General features: G+C 44.6%; 4 non-coding genes across 4 annotated transcripts; 1 reads left to right on the forward strand and 3 right to left on the reverse strand.

Moving 5' to 3' along the window:
• The first annotated feature begins 2,157 nt into the window (after positions 1 to 2,157).
• On the forward strand, positions 2,158 to 2,229 carry TRNAM-CAU (transfer RNA methionine (anticodon CAU)). The gene has a single exon. It is a non-coding gene; the product is annotated as a tRNA-Met (tRNA).
• A 2,333-nt stretch (positions 2,230 to 4,562) lies between these two features.
• Positions 4,563 to 4,634, reverse strand: TRNAQ-CUG (transfer RNA glutamine (anticodon CUG)). The gene has a single exon. It is a non-coding gene; the product is annotated as a tRNA-Gln (tRNA).
• Positions 4,635 to 11,042: 6,408 nt separating this feature from the next.
• Positions 11,043 to 11,149, reverse strand: TRNAL-CAA (transfer RNA leucine (anticodon CAA)). The gene is made up of 2 exons: positions 11,112 to 11,149; positions 11,043 to 11,088 (listed from the first exon to the last, which is right to left on the reverse strand). It is a non-coding gene; the product is annotated as a tRNA-Leu (tRNA).
• Positions 11,150 to 11,595: 446 nt separating this feature from the next.
• On the reverse strand, positions 11,596 to 11,668 carry TRNAK-UUU (transfer RNA lysine (anticodon UUU)). Its single transcript has one exon. It is a non-coding gene; the product is annotated as a tRNA-Lys (tRNA).
• Positions 11,669 to 12,934: the final 1,266 nt, after the last annotated feature.

The raw sequence follows: 12,934 nt of genomic DNA on the forward strand, positions 1-12,934 counted from the left end.
GGTTCCACGCGGCAGCGCTGGGGGCGACACGCGTAAAGTCGCCCCGCGGCTGGGCTTCATGGCCTCCGAGCTCCGGAGAAGCGCCGACCCCCTTCTGTGGCCTCGGAATCCGAAGTGCGCTAGCATTTTGCACCGGGAGCCGGTGCGCAGGAGCAAAGACTGTCTGCCTTGGAGGCGGAGGGAGACAGAACGCGCATCTCCGCTCCTAACAGAGGGCGACGCTAGTTCAGAAAAGATGACACTTTGTATCGGGAAGGATGCTTACATGCACACAGCCTGTGGGCTTCAGTGGCATAAGAGTTAGAACTCTAAAACCTGAGCTCAGAGACCCGGGTTCAAGTCTCGGAGGAACCCACGCTGCTTTCTGCACCGTTTGTTATCATACCTTTTTGTCTCCCTTTAGGGGTGGCTGGCATGGAATCCCCCGTTCACAGGAACTCGGAGTGGGACCTGGAACGAAAAGACAACATGGCTTCTGTGGGCCCCACTGCCTCCCTGCTGTCTGTTCGGAGCAAGGACCATCACTCCTCCTTCCCCCACCTAACACAATCTGTGTCACCCATAGAATTTTGAGTTGATTTGAACTTTTCTCTTGATTTACCGCTTTATAAAATGTACTGAACTAACACCGTGTAGGAGCGAAAGGATCTAACAAAACTGAGGGAGAAGAAACCTCGCAGATTTAATATCTTTCTGCCCAGGAGGATGGGACTCCCCTAATGCCTGTTAGGTACAATGACCAGAATTTGTATGCATGAGAAATAAAGACTTCTGGGATAGATTCCTACTTTAAAAAATAAAGAATTTCTTGAACATTCTCAGGTATCAGAACACAGGAAGCAGAAAAGAAGGGCCTCCCTGCAAGCTACCAGGCGACTAACTGATTCCTCTTCCTGTCCCTGTAATCAGACCTCGATCTTACCTTCCCCTTCTCACAGTTTTCCACTGGACCCTGATTTCCATTCTGATTTTGAAGGTAAAGTGGGATCTGGTTACTAACGACAGTTCCTGTTTATGTGCAAGTTTGTATTCCCAGCAGTGGAATACGTCAAAGGATTGTGCTATGTTTTTACAATGGAATACTATATGTATATGGCAATACAGTCAACAAACCTTTAATATAATGTTGAGGGAAAGAAAACAGAAATAGTAAATCTGGACGCTTCCACTTATATACAATTTTTTTTTTAATGCAGTGTTTCCCTATGTTATTAGATATGACTATTGTGGTTATCTCAGTGGGAAGTGCTTGGGGTCATGTGGGAACTTCTGGGTGCTGATTGTGACCTACTTCTATTTAGGTCAAACTGGTGTGTGGACATTATGAAAAGTCACAGAGTCAAATGCTTGAGAGTTGTGCATATTTCTGCATCTGTTTTACTTCACTAAAAACAAAAAGCACTCTTTACCTTGATTGAGATATTTATCTAGCAAAAGGAATAAAATCCAGCCTGACCAGTGGTGGCACAGTGGGTGGATAAAGGGTCAACCTGGAACGCCGAGGTCCCCAGTTCAAAACCCTGGGCTTGCCGGGTCAAGGCGTATGTGAGAAGCAACTACTATGAGTTGATACTTCTCATTCCTACCGCCCTCCTCTCTCTCTTTCTCTCTCTCCCCTCTCTCGCAAATCAAAATCTTTTTTTTTAAACGGGAATAAAATCCAGCATTTAATGTAGAAGTTGCTCTCTGCTCGGGATTTTTTCTAAGCACCTTGCAACCATTGCATCTTTGTTTTGAAGGATAAGAAACTGACACAGATCTTAAGTAACTCACTCAAAGTCACACATTTAGTAAGTGGCAGAGAGCCAAGGGAGTCCCGCGGCAGAGCCGGGTTGTGTAATTCTCAACCTCTACAAAACAGAAGAAAGAGCTTTCAGTTCCATTCTCCCACAAAGTAATCCCCAGGCTGAAAGTGAAAACAGACTTGGAGAAGGATCCATCCAGGATTGGAGACCTCTATAGATGGAAGATTTGCTGGAGGCTGTGGCAATGATCCTGTGAAGATGATGTGGATTGTATGGCAGGAAAGAAGGCAAAACTCAGACCGGAGATGGGGGGAAATAGTGAAGAAGACAGGAATCACGTGCATCATGGCAACGTAGGTGTGGGGCTAGTGGGTGAGAATCAGGTATGTCAAGAACTCCTCCCTGTGGTGTGAGCAGAGTGGCGCAGCGGAAGCGTGCTGGGCCCATAACCCAGAGGTCGATGGATCGAAACCATCCTCTGCTAAGCGTCCTTTTCTTACGGCTTTCCAACTTGCGCACAGGAGACATCCTGCTTCCTTCACCACAAAGCAGAAATCTTAGTCAAAGGGAAAAAGATGGCACCACAACCTTCCTGTCCTCTTTTTTCTGGGACAGAGTGACCTCGTTTTGATTGCTCCAACTATATTTGAAGCTCAAAATAATGGAAGATGTTCTTCAGTCTTATCTATCTTCCACCTCAACTGCCCGCTTGCTCCCTGCTTGCTGGACTGTCACGTAGACCTACTCAGAAATTCCTGGAATAAAGGGATTTCCATGTCTGCACGGAGGCAGACGGTGGATTGCTGTGATTTCCCCTGTCCCAGAGAAAGGGAAAGGGAAGAGAAAGTATTCAAGTGGAAAATCCTGGAAAAGGGGCAGAGAGAGGAAGGAGACGCGGGACGGTGGACCCAGGGCAGGAGTCAGAAGAGGCGTTGGGGAAGAGGAGGGACAAAGTACAGGAATGGGGGTTTAAGGGAGACAGTCCTCGTCCACTGAAGCAACACACATGTAACTTCAGTTTATGTCTCTCTGGGTTCAGGGACCACAGTTAGATCAAGGCCTGACCTCTCCTTGACAAAGAGGTGTTTCCAGTAAATGCAGGCTGACTTGGGTGCAGATTAATGAGGTGGGCCTGGCCATCGGATGGCCTCCATTCTGTAGGTCCCGATATACAAATACACTTGATCTAAAGTATGACTTTGAAAATGTTTTTCGTAGCCATAGACACACTTAGATGGATGTTTTAAATTACATATGATATAAAAATAAAAGCTGAACAGCATTGATTTAATGGTTCACTGGGCAAAATTAGAAAATCATCAAATATTACCCAAGTGAAGCTTAGGGAAAAAAATAATAAAGGAAATGGCTGAGTTGATGCTTTAGAATAGAAACATAAAATGGAGATTACCTACAAAGCTGAAATTTTACCTGAAAAAAAAAAAAGGTAAAATTGCTAGACCCTTGGATAAATGGATCAAGTAATAAAGAAAAGAAGGCATACAACTGCTCTCAGAAATGGGGAGGAGAATGACCTGTCTAGATAATTTCAAAAATGAGTAAGAGGCTGAATGGCAAGAGAAGTGACTGGCAAGCTGCCAAGGCACAGATAGACCAAACCTTCCTAGAAATTTCTAGGGAGATATTCAACTGTGGTTAACATTCCGTTCTCTCTCTTTCTTCAACACTGTACCTAGACCCTGGGACAAGCCGGCCTGGCATAACTTTTGATTGGATTACAAACAAAGTGACTTTCCCTCATTTCTTGAATTGTGTGGTGGTTTTCTTGTGAACGCTCAGTTTTATTCACAACCTGGCGACCATAACTCTGAATCTTGGCTTTCACTGTAGATGATCCAAGATTTCCTGGAACTTCCTTTTACATGTGTTTGTAGAAAGGTCTAACTCCTTGGAGAGCAAACACTGCTTTATTTAGGAAAGGCTGCCTTCAAAGCAGGGTTTTGACTGAAGGATACATGAAGTTATCACCAAAGCCTAGGCTCTCTTGATGGGGGCGTGGAAGGAAACACCATGAGGACTGTGGTCTAATTCCTACCATTGGGACTGTGATCTGATTCCTTTTTTAAAAAATTAATTAATTTTTAAATTTTTCCAATGACTTGAGAAAGAGAGAGAGGGAAAGGGAGAGAGAGAGAGAGAGAGAAAGGAGAGAGAGAAGCTTGGTTATTTCATTTAGTTGTGTACTCATTGATTGCTTCTTGTACTTGCCCTGACATGGGGTTATCCACTCAACCACTGGGCCAGGACCTCCAATTATTATTAGTTTTTAAAGTACTAAAGTAATGTTAACCTTATTCTGTTTGGGGAAGCATGTGGAGTCTTCCACTGGGACCAAGAAGAACCACACTGGGGAATTTTCCTTCCAGGTAGACAGGTTCTCACAAGAATAAGGCCTTCGTAGATTTCCAAAGAAAGCTCCAGAGCTGGCAGGATTTGAACCTGTGTAGGAAGACCCCAGTGGATTTTGAACCCACCACCTTAACCACTCAGCCACGACTACGTAGCTGATCTCTTGCTCATGAGCATAAGCAGCCACTCCGAACTTCAGTTCTCTCCAAGAGATGTCCAGTATTCCACCAGAAAGTGTCTTTGCTGTCAGCATTCCTTGCTCTGACATTATGATGCTTCCTTTCTTCCTTATAAAATAATTTCCATTAAAGCTGAGTGGAATTCTATTCCCGAGTCCTCACAGATGCAGGTGTGTTGGCAGTTTAGGACATCACGGTGTCAGAGTCAAAATTGAACCCGGTCCTTTAGGTGGACAGTTTTCTCGAAGGAAAAAACACAAGGCAAGGCAGGTTCCACCGAGATTTGAACTCGGATCGCTGGATTCAGAGTCCAGAGTGCTAACCATTACACCATGGAACCTCACGAGTGGCATATGTTTCCATAATCGTCTTGGATGAGTTAGAGTAATTCTACTGCTAGTACTTAATTGTTAGTCTACTCACACATTTTCCAGGAAATCATAAGGACTTTTATTTTCTCTCATCTTATTTTTTTGCTGAGCATCCGAATCTATGAAGTCTAACCTCCTCTCAATTAACTCGGACACTTTGTGGTCCTGGTCCTTGCTTTCTTCATTAAGAAAAAATAAATAAATGAGTGAGCATTTCTTAGACATAGCACCCCTGGATTGAACATCTTTTATTCATTAAAGATTTAACAGTTAAGAACTCGAAGTTGATATTTTTAGTTCTTATGTAGACCGGTAAACCGAACTTAGAGATTTCACATCGCTTATCTGCAGATCTGCTCAATATCAGCCATGAGAGCTTTCTCCACCTGGTTATCAGGTCCATCTCCTGTAAAAAAAACTAGCTTTAATGTGTCGATTTCTTGCAAATTCAGGGAAGGAGCTTGCAAGAGAACTATGTTTGAGAGGAAATGGGAAAGTTATGCTTGAAGAAAACGTCTCAGTTTTGTCACTTGTAGCGATGGGTGAGGAGCTCACCAGAGGCGCGGCATTTCGAAGTCATCCTGCTTGCCCCCAACGAGGGGCAGGTGCCCAGCGAAGGCTCCCAACTGCGCCAAAGCCTGGCTGCTGGTACGCAGGGACCTTTTCCAGCGCCCAGGGACAGAAAATGTTTCCGGACCCCCGGCAGGCGGGTTCCTCGTGGGGGGTGCACCCTCCCCAGTCCTGCCGAGGCACCTGCAGTCTGGTCTCGGTCCTCTCCGCAGGGCGGCAGCGGAGCTGTCAGCATTCAGCGGAGCTTTACCCAGCTGCGCCTTCGGGGTCCGGGCTGGTGGGGTTCCCAGCGGGTGTGCAGGCATCGCTCAGGGCTGCACAACGATGTATAAAATAACACAGTGGGAGGAAACCCTGAGCAGCGCCACCCGACTGAACAAAACTCGCTGGCGCATTGCGCGCAGTCCCCCTCGGCCGCCGCTGCGCTCGGGGGGCGCTCCCGCGCGCACAGGGAAGACCGCAGAACGGAACTCCCCTGCTAACCCGGATGAGCAAAACGTGCACAGGGGTACCTCTTCTTATTCGCTCGGCGATTAAAAACGAGCGAATGAACACGAGGAAACTTGCAAAGCATCTATTCCATGCAAAACCCTTATACGTAGTGCTCACCTTCTTAGGCTGGGACCTTGTACCAGACTCAGGATTGTGTTCACCCAACACGACTGCGTATGTATGATCTCCATCGCCTGCAGACAGCGCTTTACTGCAACTCACAGGAGCACCGTGTGAAAACATAGCCAGAGGAAGAAATTTTAAAAGGAGTGTAGAAGTAGCGCTGGCTAAATACAGAAATAAAACTTCCCCTCTTTAGTAAACAAGCTATTCTTTCAGGTGGGTGATAGCTGGTGTCCTGGATAGTCACTTCTTGGTCTAGGGCCATTCTAAAAACACATGTAAACTTGAAAAGCAGGACGAAGGAGTTGGAAAGAAGAGAAATTAGAAATGAAATGCACAATCCATGTCCCTGAACAGATTAGTGTCCACTGGGAAGGAAGCTTCGTAAACACACCCAGGGGTATGTTGGAGAAAGTGCTTGCTTCTGGCAGTCTAATCACACAGATAAGATGGAAAGCTAAAACAAATAAAAATGAATTTTTTTTTACTTGCACAGCGATTGATAATGTTACTCTGCAGAAAGTGCTGGTCCATGACCTTCTATAGACAGAATGCACTGTATAGTTCAGCATATGGATCCCAAATGTAAAAAAGGAAGTGGTTTACCCCAGGCAGCAACAAGACAGTAATATATAAAAAGGAAAGAAGAAGAGTAAGTTCCATAATGGACTTAGAATTATGGCTCAGATAAACCTCGCTGCATTTACTTTTTAGGGGTCTCTGCCAGCATTGGTGTGTGAACACGAAAAACCAACAAAGGCACTGCTGTGGAGCTGCCCTCAATATGTGGGCGACTGCTGGTTGTCATGGAGGGAAGAGGTGCTCAGCCCATGTAGAGAACTGCTCTTACTAGTTAAAAAAGAATTTGCTTGGGGCCTCATGGCCACTGAAAGGCATTTTATGCATTTACCAAAACCAGAAAATAAAGCTGGCAATTTCTCTTCTGTCCCTTTAATGGACTGTGAAGTTATTAGGGAAGATTTCTAAAACCTTTGCAGGTTTACTACCCCATGACAAACAGAATGGAAACTTACACATCTTCTCACAGACACTAAACACACCACTTAGCAAACTATTCCAGGGAATTCACAAAATGGTTGATGATTCTGTGCCACAGCCTAAGAATCCCCTGCATTAGGGTTTCTCCTTTATATCATATAGCCTAATTGTAACAATAATAAAAGATGAAATCATGCAAGTAAAAGTAAGCATAAAGCTGCTATGGGAACATTCTCTTTAAATTCAGGCTGCATGATTCATTAACCTCAATATTGTAAATTAGGCAAAGGTGTACCCAAGCCCGGAGCTGAAATTCCAGTTAAACCAGTTGTCCGTGTCTTTCTCATCTCAAAGTGCTTATGCAAGGTGGGTTCCTGTGCGTGTACCAGAGTTATACAGACTGGGCCAGGGCCAGTGTATTCAACCAGGCTCATTTTTAAGCCATTTTACATTCCCTCCAATATTAAAAAAAAAAGCAACAACCTGCAATAATAAAATTAAAGTAAATATGCTACTAAATGTCATATTAAACATCCGATTCCTAGAAAGATTTTAGATTGGAGCACTCAATATTGTAAAAACATTAATTCTACCCCAAACTGACCTAAAGAGCCAGTGCGTCATTTGTAATAATACCACCAGGTATTGTTGTTTTATTTGTTTGTGTTTTTGGAGATTGATAAATTGACAAAAATATAATATTAAAGTAAAAAGGGCCAAAGTATCCCAAGTTATCTTTAAAAAGGAAAGCAAAATTAGAGAACTCACTTTACCAAATACTAAAGACCTAAAGATAGCATAATCAAGACAATATTGAATTGCTCATGGACAATGACACTAAATAGAATTCAGACTTAGACCCCACACTCCATACCTTGCTTTATGAGCAAGGAAGTACTTTAGAAATAGTAAGAATGAATAGTCTTTGCGTAAGTTGTGAGTGAATACAAGGGAGGAAATGATCAAATGACTACCACCATGGAAAAGAATTTTTAATTGATCCCTTTGACATTATCCAGAAAGCCAGTTCCAGGTAGACTGGGGATCTGAATGTAAAAATGAAATAAATGAAAAAATAGACAGACAGACAGATAAAGCAAGCTTCTACAAGCAACATAGAGAAATATCTTTGTGACTTTGAAGTAAGGAAATATTTTCTAAATTCAACACCATAAACAGTAGTAACAATGGTCACGCCTTTCTACCTGGATCATCAAGTCCTGCAATCCTGCAAATTTTCTAGTATTTTTTGATAAAAGTCCCCTCCGGTTTTTCTCCTGTCTCCTTTTGGAACTGGCAGTGATCAGAAGATACTGAATGCCCTGATTTGGTTTTCAGTTCAGTTTCACTACTATTTTCAATCTTTGACATCCTTCTAAATTTTGTGGAGTTTTTCTAAAGTTGATCTTCCAATATTCTATTTACTGCTTTTTTTTTTTCCTGCTATCATATTCTTAATTTCTTAGAGGTCTTGGTCTCTTCATCCTCATTTAAAAAAGTTATCCTAAGTTCCTATTCCCAATTTTACACTGATACAGTTTTAAAATAACAGTAAAATAGCTTCCATTTTGTGACGTAGACTAAACATCCTCTACAATTTATGTAACACTTTCACCAAAGTGTCTCTTTTTGAAACAGCTTAGTTCAAGCAGGGTTTGGGAGAGAGAAACCTGGAGACAGCCTTGAGCCCTGCCAGGCAAGAAAAATTTTTGAGGAAATAACCCTACCCATGTGGCTTTTTCTGGACAACACTTGGGAGAGAAAAGGCCCTGTTTTCGCTAGGGCTGCGATAGGACACGTTTAGGTAAGGAATACGCGGCCACTGTGGTTGGATAAGAGAAGGGAGACTGGTACAAGAGAGATACACGTGCTTTCTTCGAGTTAACAGTTTTAGTATAAAGTGAAAGCCCTAGGCATAGTCGGCAGGATTCGAACCTTTGTGAGGAAACCCCAATGGATTTCTAGTCTATCGCCTTAACCACTCAGCCACAACTACCAGCACAAGTGGCCTCTTCTCAAATTATGAAGAGGGATTTGACAGATGTGATAAGGCTTCTGTATAGATAAGTGTGTGTTTGGTAAGTTGGGCATATTCCTCATGCGAAGAGCGGGGAGGATAATTCAGAAGGAAAAATATTCCTTCAAGTTGCTTTTCAGTCCCATTTTCTGCTCCTCACTGGAATGAAATTTAATTTTGACCAATTTAATTTAATGTAATTTAGATGAGCTCCATTTACCCAACCACTAGTGAGCAAATCTGGCCTGTAATGGGTTTTGCCCAGGAAATGCACAGACAGAGGCTTAGGGTTTCTGTAGGACAGTGATAGCAGGAGAGAAAGAATCAGAAAGCCGGGTGTCAGGAAGAATTGATGGGGCTAACATTATACTTGAAATCCCGTGGGAATAAGACTAGACTCTGCCCCTCTCACACTTGAAGGTGTCTTTCTTGTCCCTACAAACGTATTGTGAGTTGAGCTGTTGCTGGAGCCAGGACTTCTGAATAAGAACATCGAAGCCACTGAAAATGGATCAGTGGACAGACAGGTTATACTGCTGCTCATGGAAATGCACCAACAGGGCAGAAATGGAGATGGAAATGTGCCTGCAATATTCTGTGGGGTCTGAGGGTAAATACTCACGAGAGGACATCCACAAGGAACCTGCTCTGTCAGTGCACAGAAAAAATTGCTTGGGGCATTTGGTCAGTTGCGGTTGCTGGTGCTAATAATGCCAGGTTCCAGGCCACAGCTTATCTGACCCCACCCTCCATGCATCCCTTAGGACACAAAAAGTATGGGTGAAAGTGACAGGAGAAGGGACCAGTGATCCTCTCCTGGGAGAAAAATGTGAAATAACTGGATGTGATCCCAGCTGTGGGAGTGATGGCCCTGCTTCTGTGCCAAGATGACACAAAGTCTACACTCTGTGGCAGAAGAGAGGGGGGAAAGCAGGATGCTAGGAATTTCCTGGAGAAGAGCGGCACCCTGCAGAGTTTAGAAGGAAATCAAGAAGGGGATCCAGTCGACATCTCAGTCTGGACAAGGCACAGCTGCCTGTGGGCACCCTGCAGAGTTTAGAAGGAAATGAGGAAGGGGATCCAGTCGACATCTCAGTCTGGACAAGGCACAGCTGCCTGTGGCTGTGGAAGCCTGGCCTACTCTCACCACCACACCTCATCACTGGGAGAGCCAGCGTTTCATACTTGAGTCCTTGGCACCTGACATTTGCAGAATCTCACTTAAAAACATACCTTCTCTCATTCTTAGCACATTTTGTCTCTAAGAATTTTTGCTTCAGAGCAATGCAAATTCATTAAAAATGAAATAAGGAAAAATTATGTGTTTGAAGCCAAGAAGTAAATGTGGCTGACTTGGCACCAGGTTATAAAGGAAGGAGAGCTAACATCGGCTTCAACAAAGACTTTAATGACAAAGGATCATAAGTTTGGACTCTGATAACTAAAAGATAATAACACAATGGAAATTAAATATATACATAACATCTAAATCAATTAATGAAAGCAGTTACGCATATTATTGAGGAGAATGAAAATCTGTAAATCCAAAAGGGTTTGGTGCAGTTTCAAAATGTTAATTTTGGTGGCATCTAGGTGAGGTAACAAGAAATTAAGAGAACAGTAAGGCTTATTTATGTATTTGACAGTAAGCCTTCTGGTAATATTGGAACTTTTTTTTGAGAGTATGTGTATTAAAGCTGGGGACAGTGGAACAAGGAAGGGCTTAGGATAGAAGAGGCAACAGGAGAGCCGAGGCAGGGCTGCTTTAGTTCACTGAAAAGTCAGAGAAAAGGGGGCCTTGGAGGCAGATTCAGGGTATTACCACTGCTCCCCTGGTTGCAAGTCTCACGGGGACACTTAGAGGTTTAGGAGATGCACGCCTGGGAGGGAAGAAAGGCGTGGGCAGGCATCGCTGGAGGGAGAACGCCTGAAAATTTTAAACTATATGCACTTGTGAGGATTTATCGTGAGACAGACTCTCGTTACCACTTCAGGGAGCTGTCCTGTGCATCCTGGGCCGTAGAGCAGCACCTCTTCCTTCTTCCTACCAGGTGCCCAGTTGTCTAAGCGTCAAATGTGGTTGAAAACGGGAGGAGGCTAAGATTTGGTGCCGTCCGCCCCACTTCCTTCCTAATCTCAGGTAAACTGCAGGGAACACAGCAAGAACAAAACAACTTGTCAGAAGTGGGATTCGAACCCACGCCTCCATACGGAGACCAGAAACCCCGAGCAAGGGAAGCAGGAGCTTGAGTCTGGCGCCTTAGACCACTCGGCCATCCTGACAAGGACGAGTTGGGCTGCAGGGTGACCCGTGACCAATGTTGTCCACATTACACCCAGAACATATGTAATAACACAAGTTTGAGAAACACAAGAGAAAAGACCGGTTTCCATGGAGGCTGGAGGCCATCGCTGTGGCGCAACGGGGAGGAGCCCAGCTTTCAAGAAGCCGCCCCTCTGCCAGGTCATTCCTGTCTTTTTGAATGAGTTAGGAATCAAGAAAAAAATGTGAAGAAAATTAGGGAAGGCTCTGGATTTTGTACCCACCTCCCGGCCCTAAAGAACTGTTTTAAAAGATAATGGAAAAGCAGCTATTGTGACTACTGGACTGAAAATTTAAAACAGTGTTTAGCATGAGCGTTGCCAGATAGCTTATCTGCTCCAATCCCAACGCCTCCCAAAGATTTATAGTCACTGGAACCTTCACTAAGAGAAAAGAACCCACATCCCGCCTGGACAGGGACTTGAACCCTGGACCCTCAGATTAAAAGTCTGATGCTCTACCGACTGAGCTACCCAGGCTCCTACTGGCTGGTTTTTAGTACTTCAATAATCACTAGAGTCTTCCAGGAGCGCTGGTCACATCTGCCGGCTTCAGGGTTGCCCCCGAGGTTGATTATACTGAGCATTCTGTTTGACTGGAACTCTTTCATTACACAGACAATCACTGGGGAGTCCTTATTGCGGGGGGGGGGGGGGGGGCGGGGGGGGGCAGAGGCGGGGGCGGGAGGGATGACTAGGAAAGTCGTGCCCAGAGCAGGGTGGGAAACATCCCTGCAGTCTGTTGTGGGACATCACACCGCTGGTCTGTGGGACGTCAGCCGCTGGTCTGTGGGACGTCAGGCTTCTTGACCCTGGACTTAAGTGGGAAGAGCTTCAGGAGCGTCTCGAGTTGGTTGAAGAAAATGTAGGCTATGGCTCATGCAGGAGATTCCGTTTCGTCCATTCCTCCGTGGTTTCCTTTCAGAGCTGGGGTTTCCTGGAATCTTTATACCAGTGCTTACGTCTGGAAAACGAACTCCCTGGAAACCCACTTTTCCAACGTGTTCGTACATCTCATTTTCAGCACGCCCACCTTTCTTCTTCTTTTACTTCACTCTCCTCCCTCAGTCTCTTCTCTCCTTCCCTCCTCTTTCCCCTCATTTCTCCACCTGCATTTGCCAAGCTCAGCGTCTCCTCCCACGCTTGCCTTCCAAGAAAGTGGAGCTAGACAACGCATCCCCACCAGCACACGGAGAGTCCCCTTTTCCCTTGTTCTCTATGTTTTTAACTCGACTTTGTCTTGAGCTCCATCCTATGTAAAGACAGGAAAGACCAGGCAGGTGGCCTCTGTCACGGTGGGTCTTCATTCCTGAGCTTTGTTAGCGCCTCGGCAAAGAAGCAGTGATAGATAGGGTCGCTGCATATAGACAGTAACTAAGATGCTGCACTGTTGCCCAATGCGTTGTGAGCTTTAAAAACGCTAATAAAGACACAATTTTGATAAGGGCCCATTTTTATCGACATGCTAAAGCAAACAAGATATATAAAGCAACAGTGTCACCATCATGAGTGATTGAACTTGTTTTGTTTTTCCTGCCTGGTGTTCTTGTGGGAATGTTGAAATTTAACAAGACAATCTGTGTTGATAGGAGACTATTGTAGGGGAGGATTATTTTGACCCACTTAGTTGTAGGCCCCACACACTTCCACTGTACCACCCACTCCTCACAGGTAGCTAGCTGTCTTCTTACTGGTTATTAATTTGAGTATGCCTTAACAGCCATTTGGATCTGTGGCAACTTTTCT

Source organism: Saccopteryx leptura, chromosome 11 (genome assembly GCF_036850995.1).
Source record: "Saccopteryx leptura isolate mSacLep1 chromosome 11, mSacLep1_pri_phased_curated, whole genome shotgun sequence".
Taxonomy (NCBI): domain Eukaryota; kingdom Metazoa; phylum Chordata; class Mammalia; order Chiroptera; family Emballonuridae; genus Saccopteryx; species Saccopteryx leptura.